Source organism: Hypanus sabinus, chromosome 6, assembly GCF_030144855.1.
Source record: "Hypanus sabinus isolate sHypSab1 chromosome 6, sHypSab1.hap1, whole genome shotgun sequence".
Taxonomy (NCBI): domain Eukaryota; kingdom Metazoa; phylum Chordata; class Chondrichthyes; order Myliobatiformes; family Dasyatidae; genus Hypanus; species Hypanus sabinus.
The window spans coordinates 14,571,874-14,595,975 of record NC_082711.1 but is presented as its reverse complement, the minus strand read 5'-3'; the positions used below and the strand labels follow the sequence as shown (position 1 = coordinate 14,595,975).

At 42.0% G+C, this 24,102-nt stretch overlaps 1 protein-coding gene across 4 annotated transcripts in view; it reads right to left on the bottom strand.

The window, feature by feature from the left end:
• nktr (natural killer cell triggering receptor) overlaps nucleotides 1–20,773 on the bottom strand; it is a 245,398-nt gene extending 224,625 nt beyond the window's left edge. For 3 of the 4 annotated variants that reach the window (XM_059971740.1, XM_059971738.1, XM_059971739.1), the window contains exon 1: nucleotides 20,725–20,773. The gene's annotated coding sequence lies outside the window, so the exon portion shown is untranslated. The remainder of the gene's footprint in view (nucleotides 1–20,724) is intronic. The other variant, XM_059971737.1, reaches the window with a different exon arrangement.
• Nucleotides 20,774–24,102: the final 3,329 nt, after the last annotated feature.

The following is a 24,102-nucleotide window of genomic DNA, read 5'->3' as shown; positions in this document are numbered from 1 at the left end:
AAATGGGTTCCTTCAACCTACTGTCTCTATGATGGGGCAGCTAACAAGGACAGCATTTATTGCTGATCCTTACACAACTGAAAAAGTGAAGGCAGCAGCTATTATGAATGAATCACTGCTGTCTTTCTGAAAATATGCAGTACATTGAAGAGCGAATTCAGGAATTCTAACATTGACAATGAAACAGTGGTTTACAGACTGCAGTGGTGCATAACAGGAGGGAGCTGGGGTTTGGAATCCATCAGTGGTGTGTTCCCATGCAACTTCAACTATCAGTCTTCTTGGATGTTGGTTTGGGATGAGTTATAGAAGTCTTTTTGCATTTTGTAGAGGACACACACGACAGCTGTGGTGCTAAGAGATCAAATACAAAAAGCATGTGTTCAATCTCTCACACAAAGATTGTCAGTAATATACATCAGGTATATAGGACCTCGAACAAAAGTAAAACTCAATGAAGTACTGTTATACCTTAAACAAGATCCTACAGATGCTGGAAATTTTGACACAGATACTGTACACAAAATGGAGGAACACAGCAAGTCAAGCAACATCTATGGAAGGGAATAAATACCACCCTCCATTGTGTTACATCTCAGCTTGCACAGTCAGTTTCTTCAAATCACATTGATGTTTATCCTGTGATTCTCAGATCATTACTGGCTTCAAACCAGAGAGGTAATAACAGAAAATACCAGAAATTTCCATTAGGTCAAGGAGTGCACAATAGAGGAATAATTGACATTTCATTTTGGTGAAAAGTCATTGACCTGAAAAGTTGATGCTTTTCCCCTCTCCAAATTCCTTTTTCATATATAAGTTTGCTGATGATACCACAGTTGTGGACTGTATCAAAGGTGGTGATAAACCAACATACAAATGGGAGATTGAAATGTGCTGTAATAACAACTTTTCATTTAATATCAATAAGACCAAGGAACTGATAGTAGACTTCAGAAGAGGGAAACCAGAGGTCCATGAGCCAGTAATCAATCAGATTACTGATTGGATGATCAGAGGGGGACAGGGTCAGCAACTTTAAATTCCTGGGTATCACCATCTCAGAGGACCTGTCCTGGATGCATCATATTAATATTATCAAGAAAGCACAACAGCACCTCTACTTCCTCAAGAGTCCAGTGCAATTCAGCAAGTCAAAACTCTTGGCAAATTTCTATAGATAGGTGGATAGTGCGTTGACTGACTGCATTACAGCCTGATATGGGAATATCAATGCCTTTGAGTGGAAAATCCTAAGAAAGGTAATAGATACGGCCCTGAGCACAACTGTCACTGCTCTACCTAACCGCAAACATGTGGCTGAAGAACTGTAGATGGAGCCAGAATCCACCATAGAACATACATCACAGAAACAGGCCTTTTAGCCCTTCTTGGCTATGCCGAACCATTTTTCTGCCTAGTCCCACTGACCTGCACCTGGGCCATATCCCTCCATACACCTCTCATCCATAAATGTCCAAGTTTTTCATATGTCAAAAGTGAGCCCGCATTCACCACTTCATCTGGCAGCTCATTCCACACTCCCACCACTCTGCGTGAAGAAGCCCCACCCCAATGTTCCCTTTAAACTTTTCCCCCTTCACCCTAAACCCATGACCACTTTTTTTTTCTCCCCTGGCCTCAGTGGAAAAAGCTTGCTTGTATTCACTCTATCTATACCCATCATAATTTTATACACCTCTATCAAATCACCCTGCATTCTCCTATGCTCCAGGGAATAAAGTCCTAACCTATTCAACCTTTCTCTGTAACTCAGTTTCTCAAGTCCTGGCAACATCCTTGTGAACCTTCTCTGCACTCTTTCCACCTTATTAATATCCTTCCTGTAATTAGGTGACCAAAACTGCACACAATACTCCAAATTCGGTCTCACCAATGTCTTATACAACCTCACCATTATATTCCAACTTATACTCAATACTTTGATTTATAAAGACCAATGTACCAAAAGCTCTCTTTACAACCCTATCTTCTTGTGATGCCACTTTTAAGGAATTATGTATCTGTACTCCCAGATCCCTCTGTCCTACTGCACTTCAGTGTCCTACCATTTACCTTGTATGTTCTACCTTAGTTTGACCTTCCGAAGTGCAATACCTCACACTTGTCTGCATTAAATTCCATCTGCCATTTTTCAGCCCATTCCTCCAACTGGTCCAAATCCCTTTGCAAGCTTTGAAAACCTTCCTCACTGTCCACTACACCTCCAATCTTTGTATCATCAGCAAATTTACTGATCCAATTTGCCACATTACCATCCAGATCATTGATATAGATGACAAATAACAATGGACCCAGCACTGATCCCTGTGGCACACCACTAGTCACAGGCCTTCACTCAGAGTAGCAATCCTCCACTACCACTCTCTGGTTTCTTCCATTGAGCCAATGTCTAATCCAATCTACTACCTCTCCATGTATACCTAACGACCGAATCTTCCTAACTAACCTCCCATGCGGGACCTTGTCAATGGCCTTACTGAAGTCCTTGTATACAACATCCACTGCCTTCCCTTCATCCACTTTCCTGTTAACTTCCTCGAAAAACTCTAATAGATTGGTTAAACATGACCTACAACGCACAAAGCCATATTGACTTTTTCCTAATAAGTCCCTGTCTATCCAAATACTTGTAGATCCTATCTCTTAGTATTTCTTCCAATAATTTACCTACTACCGATGTCAAACTTACCGACCTGTAATTTCCCAGCTTACTTTTTGAGCCTTTTTTAAACAATATCGACATTTTAAATATTTCTGCCAGGGCCCTACAATTTCAACACTAGTCTCACTTAAGGTCTGAGGGAATACCCTGTCAGGTCCTGGGGATTTATCTACTCTGATTTGCCTCAAGATAGCAAACACCTCCTCCTCTTTAATCTGTATAAGTTCCATGACCTCCCTACTTGTTTGCCTTGTTTCCACAGACTCCATTCCAGTTTCCTTAGTAAATACAGATGCAAAAAAACCCATTTAATATCTCTCCCATTTCTTTTGGTTCCATAAATAGCCGACCACGCTGATCTGCAAGAGGACCAATTTTATCCCTTACTATCCTTTTGCTCTTAACATACCTGTAGAAGCTCTTAGGATTATCCTTCACCCTGACTGCCAAAGCAACCTCATGTCTTCTTTTAGCCCTCCTGATTTCTTCCTTAATTATTTTCTTACTCTTTTTATACTCCTCAAGCATCTTATTTCCTCCCTGTTGCCTGTACATGTTATACATCTCTCTCTTCTTCTTTATCAGAGTTCCAATATCCCTCGAGAACTAAGGTTCCTTATTCTTATTCATTTTGCCTTTAGCCCTGACAGGAACATACAGACTCTGCACTCTCACATACAGACTCACCAGCAGAACCAAAAATTGGGAATTTTTTGATGGACAACAAAAGTACTTTAGAGGTAGAGCCAGTAACAAACCCTTACAGTCTAATAAACCCATGAAGCCCTACACCCATGTGACCAATTTATCTGGTAACCTGTGCATCTTTGGAATGTGGAGGAGACGAACACCCAAAGGAAACACAGTCAAGGGGATGCGTACAAACTCCTTGCAGGCAGTAGCGCGGGTTTCTCAAGGTGGTCCAGTTGTTTGTACTAACACAAATCACTACAACACAGTGCCTTCCTCTTGTGGAACTTCAGTTATGGTTAGGCAGACAGACATACTTTATTGATCCCGAGGGAAATTGGGTTTCGTTACGGCTGCACCAACCAAGAATAGTGAAGAAATATAGCAATATAAAACCATAAATAATTAAATAATAATAAGTTAATCATGCCAAGTGGAAATAAGTCTAAGACCAGCCTATTGGCTGACACTCTGAGGGAGGAGTTGTAAAGTTTGATGGCTACAGGCAAGAATGACTTCCTATGACGCTCAGTGTTACATCTCGATGGAATGAGTCTCTGGCTGAATGTACTCCTGTGCCTAACCAGTACATTATGGAGTGGATGGGAGTCATTGTCCAAGATGGCACGCAACTTGGACAGCATCCTCTTTTCAGACACCACCGTCAGAGAGTCCAATTCCACCCCCATAACATCACTGGCCTTACGAACCAGTTTGTTGATTCTGTTGGTGTCTGCTACCCTCAGCCTGCTGCCCCAGCACACAACAGCAAACATGATAGCACTGGCCACCACAGCCTCGTAGAACATCCTCAGCATCGACCTCAGTCTCCTCAGGAAATAGAGACGGCTCTGACGCTTCACGTAGACAGCCTTTGACCAGTCCAGTTTATTGTCCATTCATATCCCCAGGTATTTGTAATTCTCCTTTATGTCCACACTGACCCCTTGAATGGAAACAGGGGTCACCGGTGCCTTAGCCCTCCTCAGGTCCACCACCAGCTCCTTAGTCTTTTTCACATTAAGCTGCAGATGATTCTGCTCACACCATGTGACAAAGTTTCCTACCATAGCCCTGTGCTCAGCCTCATCTCCCTTGCTGATGCATCCAACTGTGGCAGAGTCATCAGAAAACTTCTGAAGATGGCAAGACTCTGTATTGTAGTTGAAGTCCAAGGTGTAGATGGTGACAAGAAAGGGAGACAGGACAGTCCCCTGTGGAGCCCCAGTGCTGCTGACCACTGTCTGACACACAGTGTTGCAAGCACACGTACTGAGGTCAGCCAGTCAGGTAATCAATAATCCATGACACCAGGGAAGCATCCACTTACCACACGGTCAGCTTCTCACCCAGCAGAGCAGGGCAGATGGTGTTGAACGCACTGGAGAAGTCAAAAAACATGACCCTCTCAGTGCTCGCCGGCTTGTCCGGGTGGGCTTAGACACGGTTCAGCAGGCAGACGATAGCATCCTCAACTCCTAGTTGGGGCTAGTAGGTGAACTGGAGGGGGTTTAAGTGTGGCCTAACCATAGGCCAGAGCTGCTCTAGAACAAGTCTCTCCAAGGTCTTCATGATGTGAGAGGTCAATGCCACCGGTCCGTAGTCATTGGAGCCACTAGGGCTTCAGTACAGGGACGAGGCAGGAAGTCTTCCACATCACAGGAACCTTCTGGAGACTCAGGCTCAGGTTGAAGACATGGTGCAGTACTCCACATAGCTGAGGGGCACAGGCTTTGAGCACCCTGGGGCTGACACCATCCAGGCCTGCAGCCTTGCTTGGGTGGAGATGTTTCAGCTGTCTTCTCACCTGTTCAGCTGTGAAACCCACCGTGGTGGTTTCAGGTGTAGGAGGGGCGTAGTCACGAGAGCAGGGTGGGGGGCTGTGAGGAGGGGTAGGAGGGGAGAATGAAGTATGTGTTGGTTGGGGGCCGACAACAGATGAATCATGTGGGTGATGGGCAGGGGCCACAGTGTCAAATCTATTGAAGAACAGGTTAAGTTCATTGGCCCTGTCCACACTCCCTTCAGCTCCTCTGTTGCTGGTTTGCCAGAACCCAGTGATGGTCCTCATCCCACTCCAGACCTCTCTCTTGTTGTTCTGCTGGAGCTTCCACTCAAGCTTCCTCCTATACCTGTCTTCAGCCTCCCTGTTCTTGGCTTTCAGGTCCCTCTGTATTGTCCTCAGCTCCTCCCTGTTTCCATCTCTAAATGCCCTCTAGACACCTCATTTAAGATTAAAATTTCAAATCCCATTGCAGGAAACTAGGTAGGTGAACAGGGAACTCAAAACAACTATTAATACAGATGATGTTCAACTGCAATACCAGTGTAGCATTTTATTGGTGTCCCTTTCAGATTAATTGCTGAACACATTCCCACTAACATAAAATCAATTTGCTGTATGGTAAAATTTAATCCATTATGAAAACTGTTCATAGGGATCTGGATACCAATCCACAGGATCTAAACCCTATTTCCCACATGCCAGTTCACAAGATAATTTACCGCACTGCTGCACAACTTCTAACACGCTGATTAAACATGTGTTGGGCAATGTACAGGAGTCTGCAAAAACTACAGTTTGGTACCAAAGTCAAAGGTCTCAGTTATCAAAGTTTTAATGTACAGATGTTGGTTGGGGAATACAATTATTCCTCATGAACTAAAGCCATGAGGAAATGCCAACATAAAATCCATGGAAATACAGGTCAAATAGTAGTTGTGCAGAGAAAACAGCCCACATTTCAGATCAGATAAGCTAGGTGATCCAGAGACAATTAACACTGCTGGTGGAACTCAAAACAACTATGAAGGCGTGCAATGTTGAGTACCTAGTACATAAACAAATCAGCCTTTTCAGCCAACTATTTCTATTTGAGCAAAACAAACTACGAATTACCTAATCCCAGTCCAAAAAAAGTACTAAATGAGATCAATACAAAATGCTTAAATTTACCCCTATAATCGATGGGGAAAGTCATTATAGCCAATTACGAAATTCAGGATTCCAAAGTTTAATGAACAAGAGTTGCCCTGTCATACCTCATGACTGCATCTTGCATTCGGAAGATTACAAAACAGTTTTGTAAACACTTCCTACCTTAGATACTTCTTGATGTCTTCTGGCAGTTCAACTCTTTGCATTTGGCCTACTAACTGGCTACATTTCCCAAATAGGCAAAACTTCTAACTCCTTCATGCATAATCAACATTTTAGCCTCTTTGTGCAACTTCTCAAGTTGTAATCATCAAGTCTGCAATGCACACCAATGAGCACCTGACCCATTCAGGACCTTCCAGCTCTTTCACACATTGTTTGCTCATTTTATTTAGAGATACAGCACAGTAACTGGCCTTGCTGCCCAGTGAGGCCATGCTATCCAAATACATAGTAACAAGTCCTTTTGGCCCAACAAGCACACACCATCCAAATACACCCAAGTGATCAATTAACCCTCTAACTTGGGAACATGGAGGAAACTGTAGTACTGTAGAAAGGCAAAGTCAAGAAGACAACATACAAACTCTACAGACAGTGGCAGGAAATGAACCTGGGCTGCTGGTGCCAAATAAGCTGAATATTTAAAACATTAGCAACTCGAGACATTGCCGTTTATTTTATATTTGCTATGGGAGTTAATGTAAAGGCCAATTTTGGATCCAAAATCCAGATTCCCAGGGACACAAGCTCAGCCAGCATCGAGATAGACTAACAATACGAATTAAGCTTTGAAAAAAGTAGTTTACAGTAAAGAACACAAACAGTTCAACTGTCAACAGTTCAAATGTGTCTCCAAATTAAAAAACTCTGCAGATAGCGGAAATCTAGACTAACATAAAATGACAGAGGAACTCAGCAAGTCAGGCAGCATCTATGGAAAGAATAGTTGACATTTTGGATAGAGACTCTTCATCAGGACTGGACAGGAAGCCAGAATAAGGTGAAGGAGAAGGGGGTACAACTAAGTGTAATAAGTAAAGGCAGGTGGGTGGGGGGGTCAGGTGGACCAGAAGTGAAAAAAGGAGGAAGGGCACCAGAGAGAGGTGATAGGCAGGTGAGAAGAGGGGAACCAGAGTGGGGAATGGAGGGGTGGGGGGGGGGGAGAAAGAAGAAAATCTCTAGAGATTGCAGAAATTGATGTTCATGCCATCAGGTTGGAAGCTACCTTGACAGTGAGGTGTTGCTCCTCCATTCTAGAGAGTGGCCTCGTTGTGGATTGGAATGGGAATGGCTACCAGGATATCCTGCATGTTGCAGATGGAGCAAAGGTACTCAAAGTGGTCCTCCAATCTATATCAGGTCTCATTGATGTAGAGGAGGCTGCATCACAACACCAGATATTGTAAACAAACTCAACAGATTTGCATGTTAAGTGTTACTTCACCAGGAAAGACTGCTTGGAGCCCTGAATGAGGTGAATGGGCAGGTGTAGGACTTGTTCTACTTGCAGGGACAAGTGCAAGGAGACAATTATTGGAGGGATGAATAAACAAGAGAATTACAGAGAGAGTGATCCTGCAGAAAGTGGGGTGGGGAGAAGACATAAATGCATTTTGTGGCAAGATCCCATTGAAGCTTGCAGAAGTTGTCGAGAATGATGTGCTGGATGTGGAGGCTCATGGTGTGGCAGGCATGGGGTATTTTTTTAATGCCTTTGGGAAAGAAAGCATGCTTCAATTAACACATACAAGTCAAAAACATTGGGTGGAACAGGAATGCGCTTATGAAAAGAGGCTTTCACAACTTTCAGACTATCCAAAGCATTTCACAGGCAATGGTGCCATGTTTAGAGAGTGAAAAAAATTATTTGAATTTGGCCAAAGTTTACAACTCCAGTTTAAACTGAAATCACACACTTCATTTTAATCTCCATTTTAATATGATTATCTACATTTGTTAATAAAAATAGTAGATGCTGGGAATATAAGATAAAAATACTGGATTGAATGACAGCAAAACCCCAAAGGGATCGGAGTCTCCCTCTCCCCTAATTGTGACATTTACTGGGAGCATTATAGATGCAGTGGCTGAAGCATTACTGAGGATCCCTACCACCCAAACAACAATCCCTTGCCCACTACCACAGGAAAGAGGTACAGGAGCAGAACGGCCAGACTGGGTAACAGCTTCTTCCCTCAGGCTGTGAAACTAATGAATACCTTGCCATCAGCGAGATTTTGTCACTAGGATAGCATATTGTTCACTTGTATTGTACAGTGCATGCATTTTGAATTATATTTTATTAATTTATTAATGGTAATCCATTGTTTAATGTGCTGTGCATGACAAGTCATATGAATGCACCATGGTCTGTCCAGAGGAACACTTCCACTTGGTTGCATATGACAATAAACTTTAACAGGATACACTCAAGTCAGGTAGTTTGCTGAAAAGAAATTATAGTGCTTCAGCTAACCGCTTCCCACAAACCCTTATCAGAACATGGTCTACTGTTTCCAGCATTTTATGGTTTTTAAGATGGTTAACTTCAGTTGTTTGGAAACTTTTAAAAATTTCAATAATGGGCAAAATTTGACAGATAACTGAATTTGTGGAGAAGGCAAGCATGTATCTATCAAAGGAAAATATTTTGTTCAATTAACTCAATGTAAAAACAGATTTGATAAAGATTATAGGGGCTTTCAAAGGGATATTTGATGTAGTACATAATTAGTTTAGAATTAAGATCAAACCCCAAGGAACAAAACTGGCAGCAGCAGCAAGGATTAAAATTGTTGGTTAGGTGATGAAAAGAAAAGTAAATTCCGCCCCCCCCCCCCACTGAACTGGACAGGAAAGTGTGTAATGGTACTTCAGTGTTAAAACCTCACTTAAACATTATAAAGTCCAATTCATTGATAATTTCCAAGATTCACAGTTGTTTTGTCATTTCCAGTATACAAGTATAAAAGGAGAACAAAATAATTGTTACACCAGATCCAATGCACAATAAGATAAAGGTAAAGATAGAATATGAAAATAAGCTAGCCACTAAAAGAGAATACCAAAAGCTTCTTCAGATACTTAAGTGTAAAAGAGGTGGGAGTAGATATCAGACTGCAGGAAAATTATGCTGGAGAGGTAGTAATGGGGGACAACAAAATGGTGCACAAACTGATTTAAGAATTTTGCATCAGTCTTCACTGTGGAAGACACTAGCAGTATGGCAGAAGTTCCAGGTGTCAGGGGGCATGAAGTTTGTCAAGTTACTATTACTAGGAAGAAGGTTCTTCACCTGAACCAGATGCTTAACAAGCTACAAGCCCATGGTATTACAGGGAAGATTCTGGCATGGATAAAGCAGTGTCTGACTGGCTGGAGACAGGGTGGGAATAACAGGAGCTTTTCTGATTGGCTGCCAGTGACTAGTGGATTCGACAGGGGTTCATGTTGGGATAAATTCTTTTTACCCTATATGTCAATGATTTGGATGATGAAGTTGATGGCTGTTGCAAAGTTTGCATTTGATATGAATATCGATGGAGGGGCAGGTAGTTTTGAGGAAGTAGAGATGTTAGAAAAGAACAGATTAGGAAAATGGGCAAATAAGTGGCAGATGGAATACAGAGTCAGGAAGTGTATGATCATACACTTTTCTAGAAGAAATGAAAGGGTTGACTATTTTCTAAGAGAGAAAATACAAAAGTAAACTGAGGCACAAAGGGACTTAAAAGTCCTTGTGCAGGATTCCCTAAAGGTTAATTTGCAGATCAAGTATGTGGTAAGGAAGGCAGAATCAAGAGGACTAGAATATAAAAGCAAGGATATAATGTTGAGGTTTTATAAAGCACTGGTGAGGCCTCACTTGGAGTATCATAAGCAGTTCTGGACCCCTTATCTTAGAAAGGATGAGCTGAAACTGGAGAAGGGTTAAAGGAGATTCATGAAAATGATTCCAGGATTGAATGGCTTATCATATGAAGAGCACTTTTGGTGGCTCCAGGCTTGTATTTACTGGAATTCAGAAAAACGTGGCGTGACCTCATTGAAACCTATTGAATGGCGAAAGGCCTTGATGGAGTGGGAGAATCCAAAATTAGAGAACATAACCTCAGAATAGAGGGGTGCCCTTTTAGAATGGAGAAGGAATTTCCTTAGCCAGAGAAAAGTGAATCTATGGATTCTTTGCCACAAGCAGCTGTGGAGGCAAGTCTTTATGTATATTTATGGCCGAGATTGACAGATTCTTGATTGGGCAGGGCATGAAGGGATACAGGCAGAAGGCAAGAGACTGGGGCTAAGAGGAAAACTGGCTCAGCAATGATAAAATGGCAGACCCAATTCAAAGACCCAAATGGCCCAATTCTACTTCTATATCCTACAGTCTTAACACATAATACCAACAAACATAACACAAATACACATGATAGCTTATATACATTGATTGTATGTCCATAAAGTAATACCAGGCACAGACCTTAAGGTAACTGACTAGAAAATGATAAAGTAATGGTAGTTGGGGTATGGAGGGGTGGTTGCTGTTATTGGTCATGAGCCCCACTTCTGCAGCATTGTCAGTAAATTTGACAAATTATACATTTGGAAGCAAAATGAACTCTGAAAAGGATAATAAACAAAATGTCAAGGGTGGATGCAATGTTAAACAAGTTTCAAGCCTTACATTCCAGTGGAGGTAAAACAATAAAATAGAGTACAGACTTCTAAGCAACATTCTCTTCTAACCCAACATTCTCAGAACTCTAGTTGAAAGTAACAGAAGAATGTGAAAGCTGAAGATAATGGACTCGAAGAGAAGGTAAAGTGACTACAAGTTTTTAAAAGGTTTAAGACATTAGAGAAATGCAGAAAAGATTTACTGGACTCAGCCCAAGGATAAAGAACTTTAGGTTATCTGGATAGGCTAGAACTAGAGGTCATAGATCAAGGTGAAAGATGAAAATTTAAGGGGAAAACTGAGGAGGAACTTCTTCATTCAGTGCTGCGAGTGTGGCATGAGTCGCTAGTAGCAGTGGTGTATACAGGTTCAATTACAAGATCTAAAAAATGTTTGGATAAGTACATAAATGGGAAGGATATGCAGGCTATGGCCCAAGTGTGGGCAAATAGGGCTAGGTAGACTAACAGTTTTCAGCATGGACTAGATGGGTCGAAGGGCCTCTTTGTGATGTAGTGTTCTATGGTTCCACAACAGATTCCCTCTTTGGAGGAGGTTGCAATAACAATTTTGCCATAACAATAATAAACTTGAACAAATGGATTCCAAGTCAGCAAATTAAAACAATATTCATGCACAACACTGTAGTTAAACAATAACCATATAACAATCACAGCACGGAAACAGGCCATCTTGGCCCTCCTAGTCCGTGCCGAACCCTTAATCTCACCTAGTCCCACCTACCCGCACTCAGCCCATAACCCTCCACTCCTTTCCTGTCCATATACCTATCCAATTTTACCTTAAATGACACAACTGAACTGGCCTCCACTACTTCTACAGGAAGCTCATTCCACATAGCTATCACTCTCTGAGTAAAGAAATACCCCCTCGTGTTTCCCTTAAACTTCTGCCCCCTAACTCTCAAATCATGTCCTCTAGTTTGAATCTCCCCTAGTCTCAATGGAAACAGCCTGTTCACGTCAACTCTATCTATCCCTCTCAAAATTTTAAATACCTCGATCAAATCCCCCCTCAACCTTCTACGCTCCAATGAATAGAGACCTAACTTGTTCAACCTTTCTCTGTAACTTAATTGCTGAAATCCAGGTAACATCCTAGTAAATCGTCTCTGCACTCTCTCTAATTTATTGATATCTTTCCTATAATTCGGTGACCAGAACTGCACACAATATTCCAAATTTGGCCTTACCAATGCCTTGTACAACTTTAGCATTACATCCCAACTTCTGTACTCAATGCTTTGATTTATAAAGGCCAGCGTTCCAAAAGCCCTCTTCACCACCCTATCTACATGAGACTCCACTTTCAGGGAACTATGCACAGTTATTCCTAGTCTAATGTCCTAAGTCTGCTCCTATGTCTGTTGTCTTAGACATCATTCCAGATACCATGTTCAGTTCTGGTCCTCTCACATGAATCATAGAATAAGGTTCACAGGGTAATGAGATCAAGGCCAGAGTATAAAATTACAGCCTACATTAGAAGTGCTTTGAAGATTTGAAAGATGCCAATGTATGGAAAGAGCAAATTTGCTCCAAAGTAGTGGATGCATTCCTCACAATGATAAGCTTCTGGAATGCTGACGACCTTACAGAATAGAAATTTATTATTCTTCCAATCCAAATAAGCCAAGAATTTTAATTGTGCCTCTCCCAGGAAAGCACAACAATAAATGCAAGTACCTGGATCCACCCAAGAAGGTCTGTGACTTTTTTCCCCCATATGCAGGGCAATGGCCCAAGTTCCAAAACCAATGTCAACACCTCCGAAACTATTGTATGCCAATCTCACTAGAGAAAGGGGGGAAGAAAGCAGACTTCTAGGATTCTGTGGCACATGCCGCCAGCATGGATATGAGAACAAAATCAGCAAATCTTGAGTATGCTTTTGCTGTTACTTCCTGTGGTAGCTGCGATTATAGCAAACATAATAAGAACAGTTTGCTATGTAAAACACTGACATAAATGGGCTAAACACCTTGCAGGAATTTATGAAAAAAATCTTTGATTTCATCAGCATTTCATCCTCTGCAAAACCATGTACTTCGAGATAACGGCAGCTCATATGAATAAAAATAGCTATACAGGAAGTAACAGAATACTGCCTTTATGACCCCATCTCTGGTTAACTTTGCTCCAAAACATTTGTCATTTGCGTGAGATTTTTATCAAAGCAGGCTTTGAGACAGGAAAAAATTATAAGGTCCTCCAAACATTCTCAAGCAGAAGGACATGCAAGGATATGGCCTAACTTTAGGTGCCCATGCCTAAACAAGCTATCAAGTAATACATACATATGAGAAATACATACAAAATACATACCATGCAACATACAAAACATGCAGGCTAGGACCACAGAATCAAGTCCAAAACAGACCACTTCTGTAAACTGCTGGCTTCCTTTACATTACTAGTCACATACTACATTAAAAAGTCAAAGTAAACTTATCAATGTATACATCACCATATATTACTCTGGGATTCATTTTCTTGCAGGCATTTACAAAATAAATTACAATAGAATTAATGAAAAACTATACACACAATGACTGACCAACATACTAAATACATAATACTGAGAACAAGATGTAGAGTGCTCGAAAGTGTCTGTAGGTTGTGGAATCAGTTCAGAGTTGTGGTGAAAGAAGTTATTCATACTGTTTCAGGAGCCTAATGGTTGTAGGGTAATAACTGTTCCTGAACTTGATGTGTCTCCCAAGGCCGCAGTACCTCCTGCCTGATAGGAGTAGTGAGGAGAGCACATCGATATAGCACACCCTGGTTCACAATATCCCAGAACTGAGGAACAGACGGAGTGGACAGCCAGCGCCTCTTCCCCAGGGCACCACTGCTCCGTACAACAGGACATGGCTTTATGGTAAGGGGAGGGAAGTTCAAGGGGGATATTAGAGGAAGATTTTTCACTCAGAGAGTGGTTGGTGCGTGGAATGCACTGCCTGAGTCAGTGGTGGAGGCAGATACACTAGTGAAGTTTAAGAGACTACTAGACAGGTATATGGAGGAATTTAAGGTGGGGGGGTATATGGGAGGCAGGGTGTTAGGGTCAGCACAACACTGTGGGCCAAAGGGCCTGTAATGTGCTGTATTGTTCTATGTTCATAAGAGTATCAATTACTCTGAAAGAATGCACTTTTCTCATGAGAGCAACATGACAGTCAAGCTCCCTACAGGCAGCAAAAATCAATGTGATCTGCCTGGATCATTTTCCTGGTGACATACACAGATTAAGTGATAAACATTGGCCACAACCCCCAAGAACAACATGCACTCTAAGCAGCATCATCTATACTTGCTCAGTGAATTAGATATTTAGCTTAACATTTTGCCAAAGATAGCAGTCAATGAGTCAATGCATTGGAAGCCTCTTTTAGCAATGAAGTGCCAGTCACGATTCTCTTGTTAACAATGTGATCTGTTTACAAAAATGTAGGTCTAGAATTCTTGGGTGTACTATCTATTGATGCTTACTGAGAACAAGGAAGTTGATACAAGATCAGCAGAACCCAATTGACCACAGAGGTAATAGATAGGGTGAAAATTGATAGGCAAGATATATTGGAAAGAGTGGGCATGTTTAGAGGGGTTATGTCACTGGTTGTGAATGGCCAACATCTCAGGTTAAGGGAAGTTTGGCTAAAGACAGCACAAGTGCCTTTCAATCTTCTTAGGTATGGAAAGGAGGGAGAGAAAGACTGCTGGAGTTGTTAAACAGGACACCCTTGTCCAAGGTACAAACATTCCAGGTAATCACAGGCTGGCCAGCATTACATCAGTGGAGGGCAAGGCACTAGAAATAATTGGTTAATTAAAACAGCCAGTAAGAATTTGCAAAAGAGCAGATAACATTTGATCAACCTAATGAATTGACCTAGTAAAGTAACAGATTAATGAAAGGAAAAAAGTGGATGGTATCTATATGGATTTTATCACAAACTTTTGACAATGTGCCACAAAAGACATCAAAACAATGGTCATAAAAGATTGTTGTTAAGCTTGGTTGAAAAAGGCGTAAAAACAGAAAACAGTTGTAACAAATAATTGTGACTACACTATTGTTCTAGAGGGGGGATCCCAACCTGGGGTCCATGAACCCCTTGGTTAATAGCAGGGGTTCCATGGCAATAAAATGTTGGGAACGCCATCTTGGGAGATATTCCTAAAGATTCCATGCCAAATATCAGTTCTTTATTTTTGACTCAAAGATTGGGATATAAAGAATGAAATTTCAGAAATTTGCCAAACAATGTGGTTGAAACCAATCAAATAGAGCAGCTGAATAGGCAAATAATTTAAACACAGGGAGGTGTGAACTGATGTATTTTGACAGTTAATGACAGAAATTTAATGAACGTGCAGAAGCCAAGGAGCCTAGGGTGTGCAGTACACAAATCTTTGAAGGAGGCAGGACTTACTAACTCATAGCAAAACATAGGGGATTCTATACTCCATTTAGAAGCTGAAAAGGAGGGAAATTTATACAAAATTTTTTAAACTGCTCTGGTTAGGTCAAGGCCAGAATATTGCATCCAATTCAGTCATCATATTTTAGGCAAGAACTTGAACTCTGAATGTACAGAAATTTACCAGAACGATTCTAAGAACACAAGCTCTGCAGTGTAATGGAAGCCGGTCTTGTTCTGATATATTAAAGCTGTGTGCAATATCATAGAAGGGTTTAGGTGAAAGAAACAACAACTATTTCGATTAATTAGTTACAAGAGACAGAGATAGATTTATGGCTTTGGACAAAAGATACAAAGCTGGAGGGATGGAGGAAGGAGGTATGCTGTTTCTACTCCACCACCAACTCTAGCAGATTATTTTTCAAATTTAGCATACTCTTGAGGTAACGTTGGATTTGCTTTATTAAATTTACATCCCACAGCTTTCAATTTAGCCAGACTGCAAAGGTGGAAAAAGAGTGCTGCTTATTTTGTATAGATTGAGCTTGGTCCAGACCCCCCTGCAGCTATGACCATCAGACTACCAATCATAGATGGGAAACAGTAAATTTACAAATGACACTAAGAATGGTGTCAATGGATATGACTACAACAGAATTCAGATCAACTAGAAAGGAGAAAAGGTAATGGCAGACAGAATTTAACTCCGAAAAGTGTAAAGTGAAGCATTGAGAAATTCAAGCCATTGAAGTGTATAAAATTATGATTAGGCTAAAGACACAACTGCCTCTTTAGACGATTTAATCACTCACTTCTCTCACATATCCTACCTCCTAATTCCACAAATCAGTCTGGTGAAACTGCACAACACTCCCCAAAGTACATGTTCACTGCAGATCGTCAATATCTTTGAAGTACTCAAGAGATCATCATGGCCCAGAAAAAGATGAACTTCTGAGGTTAGTGGTCTTGATTTTTATTTCAGATGGCCAAAGCCTTTGCAAATGCATCAAAAGTGAAGGTGAATTTCACCAGATATCTGCCATTGTTGGGGCAGCTCAAAAGGTGGAAAGTGCCCATATTTTTGGGGGGTTGCTGATTTGTATGAATTTTAAATGCAAGCCTATTTTACTGTATTCTCCAGATATCAAGACAATAATGATAGTACTCAGCCCAACTGGGAACATTTAAGGGCTGAAGATGCTTAGTTGTAATGACATGCTTCCAGAGCATTTTGTTTATGTTGCTCGAGATAGGATGTTGTAGATCTGCTCATCAGAGCACAGCTTTATGAAGCAAATGAGAGACAGCTATCTGCAGAAAATGAAGTTTGAGAAGTATGTCCCTCAAATGATCAGAAAAGGATTGAGAGATTGAAAAATACATCATAGTTGGTGCTGCTTTTGGAGCTGACATGAAGTTAAATTTGCCCTTAGATGGATGATATCTACACTGCAACTTGGGGAGCAGGCAGTTAAGAAGGACCCCAATTCTCCCTGTGACAAACAACAGCAACTCTCTACAGTTATATTTAATATCTCCTTCCTCAAGATGATCATTATGACCATATCTCTACAGCCTCTAGTTATGTTCTCTTCCAGATGTGGGAGAAGAGGCTTTGAATTTGTGACTAAAGCTACCTCTTGTATCAGAAATTCATCTGGGATATCCAAGACCTAGTTACTTTTTGAATTGGTACAAGGCCTTTGACTTCTTGACAGTCAGTGGGGAAAAGATTGGACCAGACAGTTTTAAAAAATGATGCTAGAAATCTTGAACTTGATGTTAACCTTTTTATTCTTTCCTTAAACATGTAGCACGATCTGCTGAGGATTTCCAGCATCCTCAGGTTTGTTTGCTGTAAACCATGTATTCTACCAGAGCAACTTCTACCTGATACGTACAGACGCTCTGCCTGATACCTTCATATTTTCCTTTGTTTAGGTTCAAGAGTTGGACTTCAGTGAATTAATTCACTTTTGATCCTTCTACAAAATTACATAAAAGCCCCCTTCCCCGAAGGCCCTGTATATGGAAGTTTACTGACCCTTCAGCATTACACAATACAACCCGTTTCCTTATCCCACTGATCTAAATTCACTGAAACAGGCCCTTTGACCCACCAAGTCCGCACAGAACATGATGCTAATCTAATCCCATCCACCTGTGTGGCGTGTACCCTCCATCCTTTGCTTGCTCATGCGCCTGTCCGAATGCCACTTAAAGCATTCCTATTTTTGCTTCCATCACCTCCCCTAGTATTCCAGGCAACTATCACCAAAAACAAAACTCCCACCCACCTTAAAACAATGGCCTCCAATACTTGCCACCTGTGAAAGACCATTTTTCTATAAAGTCACAATTCAAATGCTTTTAGTCTAACCTCAGAGTGATCTGTACAACATTAAGGCAAATCATTCCCTCCAGATCTGTCCTATAGCATGGTGACCAGAACCACACAATACTCCAAGTGTGGCCTAACCAAAGTTTTACGTAGCTGCCATCATGACTTTCCAACTTTTACACTTAATGGCATGATCAATGAAAGCAAGCATGTTGTATGCCTGCTTCACCAGCTTATTCACTGTATTGCCGATTTCAGGAAGCCCCGATTTCCCCTCTTCCTCAAGTCTCTTAAAGGTCCTGACTGATTCTTGTCTGCTATTTCTCTGTTCACATTTTCATCTGGTCTAAATTCTGCTGACTAACAAACCTCCTCACTATCCACAGCTTCAGAGTCAGGTTTACTGTCACTGACATCTGACGTGAAATTATTGTTTGGCAGCAGCAGAACAGTGCATTTTCATTTAACTTATTGAAATGCATTACAAACAACAGAAGTCACGGCTTTCATTTGTGGTCAACAACCTCCTGTTAGAAAACGATTTATCCTCCATATTATTGCTAATTTGGATTGCCCAGTATGTACTCAAATACTCTTGTTACCTGTAACTAGACTAAACATGCCTGTTTAAGCCACTAACACACACAAAATGCTGGTGGAACGCAGCAGGCCAGGCAGCATCTATAGGAAGAAGCAGTCGACGTTTCGGGACAAGACTCTTTGTCAGGACTAAGGTCTTTCCCATATGCTATTTCTCAGCTCCATCCAAACCCACTACACTTGCAGTTTAGGAAAATAACTGGATTGCTGAAAAATATTCCACTAACAGAATTTATTTATTTACTTATTTTTAAATTGGATAGATGGGGCGAAACAATATTGGTATTGCCATGACTGAGATATGACACGCTAGCCATTATAGTAAAAAGTGGATTTGTAAACAGGACACACACTAAAGAGGCAGTGAATACAGCAAAGGTTGAACAGCACAATACCTGTATGTGGATCTTCTGAGCAAAAATACTTTCCACTCCTACTACTTTTACCCCATACAGTACAGACAGATCATCATTCTCACCCTTGATCACTTCACAATATCCATAACTTATTCCAGTTATGTCCATTCAGCTTTTGATTTTCTTTTTACAATCTGCACCTTCCCCCTTGCTCCAGCTGTCTTTGTATATTGTCTGTTTCATTACCCTGTAATGATGCTTCCTCCTCACCATCTCAGAGCACTGATTCACCCATTTGTCTTAATGCAATGAAATAAGACCATAAAACATAGCAGCAGATTCAGGCCATTCTGTCCATTAAGTCTACCCCACCATTCCATCGTAGCAGATTTATTATCCCTCAAACCCATTCTCCTGCCTTCTCCCTCTAACCTTTGATGCCCTGACTAATCAAGAACCTGTCAACATCTGCTTTTAATGCTAATGGCTTGGTCCCCACAGCCATCTGCGGCAATGAATTTCATAGATTCACCACCCTCCGGCTAAAGAAATCCCCTGTCACCTCTGTTTTAAAGGGACATCCCACTATTTTGAGGCCATGCCCCCAGGTCCTAGACTATCCCACTATCAGAAATATCCTCTTCAGTCTACTCTATTGGTTTCCTATACCCTCAGGTTAAGGGTAAGGCTCTATGGCATTAAAAAAAAGGTTGTGAACCCCTGATCTTTCAAAGAAATCTCATTCTTCTAAACACCATTGAATACAGGCCCAGGGCCATCTCAGACCATTTCATTCCCGGGATAACTCAACTTTCTCTGGACTCTCTCCAATGCCAGCACATCTTTTATTAGATGGAAGCACAAACTGAATGGATGGTATGCAAAAGTAAGTTCTTCCACTGAACATTGGTATATGTGACAATGACAGGAGAATTACTTGAACTATGGACAAAGTATTGGGACTTTAGGATTGGGTTCCTGAGTCATATTTTCTGATACTCAAACTCCATTCTAATGGAAAAACTCTTTAATTTCCCCCACACTAGAGCCTCTGAAGTACCAATTTTTCTTATCAAATATCCGGTGGCCACAAACATGTAGCAGACCATAAAAATTACCATCAGTATATGACCGGTTTTTTTAATACAAAAATAGATTTATACCTACACCAAAGTCCACTAGCCTCAAAATATTCCTTATAAAGTGTGATTTGAGTTGCAACCAATCCATTACAGGAATCCTGCAACTGAAGCCTCAGCAATAAACACCATGATCCATAAAAGGCCAGGTGAATTCTTATCCAAGCCAAGTAAAATTCTGCTATAAAAACTGAACCAATTACTTAAAAGTAATGCCTGTCAAAAACACCTGATAAAGCAACCATATTAAAAAGCACTTCAGCTGATGTTTTCCAGAAGCACTTGAATAAGGTATAATATTGTGTAAATTAAACTGCACACCAAATTAGAGTTAAGTTAATTCATATATAATAAACTTTATAGGTGGACGATTCTACGGAAGACAGCACAATAAACAAATCCAAATTAACACAATCAGACTTCAAAACTTACGCCTGGAAATCTACTCAGGCCAGGAAAACAGTGGAGGTGCATGATAGAGGAGGCTGGGTTGGGGGAGGGCAGTGGAGCAGTTGGGGATGCAGACGGTGCCAGGTTGGGGGAAGGAAAAGGGGCTGGGGTGGGTTACCGACCTGGGGAGCATGGGGAGGGAAGGAGGAGTGGTCGAGGGAGGCGGGGGTAGTGTGAGGTGCAGGAGGAGCCGATTGACGGGGCCTCGGCGCCGCGCTCCCCTCACGGGGGGGGGGGGTGGGGGGACCGCGGCGGCAAAACCCCCCGCTCAGCCCGCCACCGACCAGCCAGCCATTGCCCACAGCTGTCGGCCACTGAGTCCCTGTGGTAGGGGGCCGCCGAGCCATCGGGGAGAAGGGGCGAGGATGCGGGGGGAAAGTTAGAGACACTGCTCACCTCGGAGCCCCACAAATGGCGCTGTCACCCTCCACCGCGCCGAGCATCCTGGGACAGCCCGCCCCCCTCCCTTTAAAGGGCACCTCCGGCTCGGCTCCGCCTCCTCAGCCAACATAAAACGTCGGAGGGCAGTATTACACCGAACGATGCAATTGGTGGCAAACTACTGGGCTAATTTGCAGGGACAAAATGATTCTCACCCTACTAAAGGAGTGTTGCAGGAGTCCTGGGAAAATGGGAGGTTTCAGAGGGAAAACTTTAGTCGGGTAGGGAATGATATTGCTGGATCATGTGGCGTGTTTGATCTAAGGATAAGTCCTTCAGTAGTTTATCCGGTTGTAGCTCCATGGAAGCTGGTATGGCCTGACGTAGACTGGCATTTGTTAGAGGTAAAAAGGAAAGGAAAATATAAAACTGATTTGGTAAGTGCATTTAACTGTCATGTGATGGAAAAGTATAGTGATTATACTCAGGTCTATACAGATGGTGCTAAGGAACCTGAAACAGGAGTGACAAGGTTTGGGGTGGCTATACCAGCAAAAGCAATTGCAATCAGCAGAAGAACATCTGATAAGTTAGCGGTGGAGATGATGGCAGTGTTGGTTGCGTTGCGTTGGGTGGAGAAAGCTAGATTAGTCAAAGCGTTGATATGCTCAGAATGATCTTCAGTACTGGCAAGTTTCATGTCTTCCCACTCAAACAGCCGGCAAGATGTACTTCATGAAGTCCTTCAGTCAGTCACAAGAGATGCAAATCAGGGAGGTCAGGTTAAATTTCTACGGGTTCCAGCTCATGTAGGGGTGAAGGGGAATGAAAGGGTGGATGAGTTGGCAAAGAGGGCATTAAAGAAAGAAAATATAGAAATGCACATTAGTATCAGTAAAGCAGAGGTTAAGTGTGTAATCTGGGAAAAAATTAACCAAATGTGGCGAGAAAGAAGGGACAGGGAGGGGAAAGGGAGACATTTATATCAAATACAAAAAAAGTGTTGCAGGTACTAGGGTAGGTAGTAGATACAGAAGAGAGGAAATTGTGTGGACTAGGTTAAGGCTGGGGCACTGTGCACCAAACCAAACATTGAAATTGATAGGGAAACACCAGACAGGATTGTGTGAGAAATGTCAGGAAGAGGAGTCAGTGGAACATGTAGTTCTGAGTTGCAGGAAGTATGGGGTACAGAGTGAGATGATGAGAATTAATCTAAGGGAATTGGGGGTGCAGGAATTCACATTAAAGGGGTTGCTTGGCATGGGTGAGAGAACACAGGTTAGGGAATTCTTAGCTTTCTTAAGGGGTACAGGGTTTTTTTATAGGATGTGATGGATAAACAGGAATAGGGTACTAGGATGGCCAAAGATGGGAGGATAAAGTGTAGGTTAGGGTATGTGTGTGTGTGCGATTGGGTGAAGGGATTTAGAATGTGAGTCTATCACACAATCTGGAGCAGAAGGTGGCGGTAATACACCATTAAACTGGGTGCCAACTGCCGTAAAACAAGACAGAGAGAGAGAGAGAGAGAGATTACACTAAAAGGGGCAGGATTGGGATTAGTTCTGAGAAAAGGAGTAGAGGTTAGAGAAAGCATATATGGATGATGATTAATAGATACAGGAGCAGAATTAGTCCATTTCATTACAGCTGAATCCTTATCCCCATTCTCTTGCCTTCTCCCCATAACCCTTGACAACCCTACTAATCAAGAACCTATCAACCTCTGCTTTAAATATACCCAATAACTTGGCCTCCACAGGTGTTGGTGACAATGCTTTCCACAGATTCACTATCCTCTGGTTAAAGAAATTCCTCCTCATCTCTGTTCTAAAGGGATGCCCCTCTATTCTGATGCCGTGCCCTCTGGTCCTTAGAAACATAGAAAACCTACAGCACAATACAGGCCCTTTGGCCCACAAAGTTGTGCTGAACATGTCCCTACCTCAGAAATTTCTAGGCTTACCTATAGCCCTCTGTTTTACTAAGCTTCATGTATCTATCTATCTAAAAGCCTCTTAAAGACCTTATCGCATCCGCCTCCACCACCATTGCCAGCATCCCATTCCACGCGCTCACCACTCTCTGCGTAAAAAAACTTACTCCTGACATCTCCTCTGTACCTACTCCCCAGCACCTTAAACCTGTGTCCTCTTGATGCAACCATTTCAGCCATGGGGAAAAAGCCTCTGACTATCCACACGATCAATCCCTCATCCACATGACCATGCCTCAAATGGTCCTAGGCACTCACTATAGGAAACACCCTCTGTATGTCCACTCTATCTAAGCCTTTTCAATATTCAATTGGTTTCAATGAGACCTCCCCTCTCCCCCCCCCCCCACCCCACCCCCAATTCCTCTTAACTCCAGCGAGTACAGATTGAAGAAACTATGGAGAGGGTAATGCAAGGGGGAATGAGGAAAGAGAAGAGGGAGCTGGGGGAGGAGTGAGGGGGAAGGGACAGGTGAGAAGGTAGGGGTGGGAAAAAGAGAAGGACAAAAGAAGAGGTAGAAGATTAGGAATGGGCATAGATGAGATGGGACATAGGAGGAAGGGGAGGAACAAGGAAGAAGTGAGGGGATGAGGGAGAGGAAGCTGGAGAGTAGAGAGCAAATTAGGGTGCACGACCACCCATTTTCCAAAGTCATCACAAGGGAAATTTAATTACATCCAGATCTTAGTGATGTTGATTCTGGGATGGGAATTGTTCACAACACCAAAGATCAAAAGTTCAAAGTAAATTTATTATCAAAGTGTGTACAATTTCCAATGTAACCATTTCCAAGCCTGAATATCATTTTCTTGCAGGCATTCACAGTAGAACAAAGAAATGCAATAGAATCAATGAAAATCGGCACACAAACAAAGAATGGCAGACAATCAATGTGAAAAGTTGATAATCTGGGTAAATACAAAAAAGAAACACCACCAGTAGGGGTAGGTTGCTTTAATGCCGGTTGTATTTTTGTCAGGATCTCTTACCACTATTGGGATATTTGGGATTTCAGTTTAATTTCTCACCCAATACTGCAGTATTCCCTCGAGCTATACATCCCTCGCGATACATGAGCAATACTTTACCCAACAGCTGAACATGCTTGTGTTGAACCGCCTATGACATCAGCAACTGAGAAGGAATGTGAAGGAGGTGGTGACTGAAGGGAAGAGGTCTTTGCACGGTAATATGTAAGATCATAAGACAGAGGAGCAGAATTAGGCCATTTGGCCCATTGGGTCAGTTCCACCAGTCCATCATGGCTGATTTTTTAAAATCCCTCTCTACCTCATTCTCCTGCTTTCTCCCCGTAACCTTTGACACCCTGATTAATCAAGAACCTATCAACCTCCACCTTAAATATGCCCTATGAGCTGGTCTCCTCAGCCAT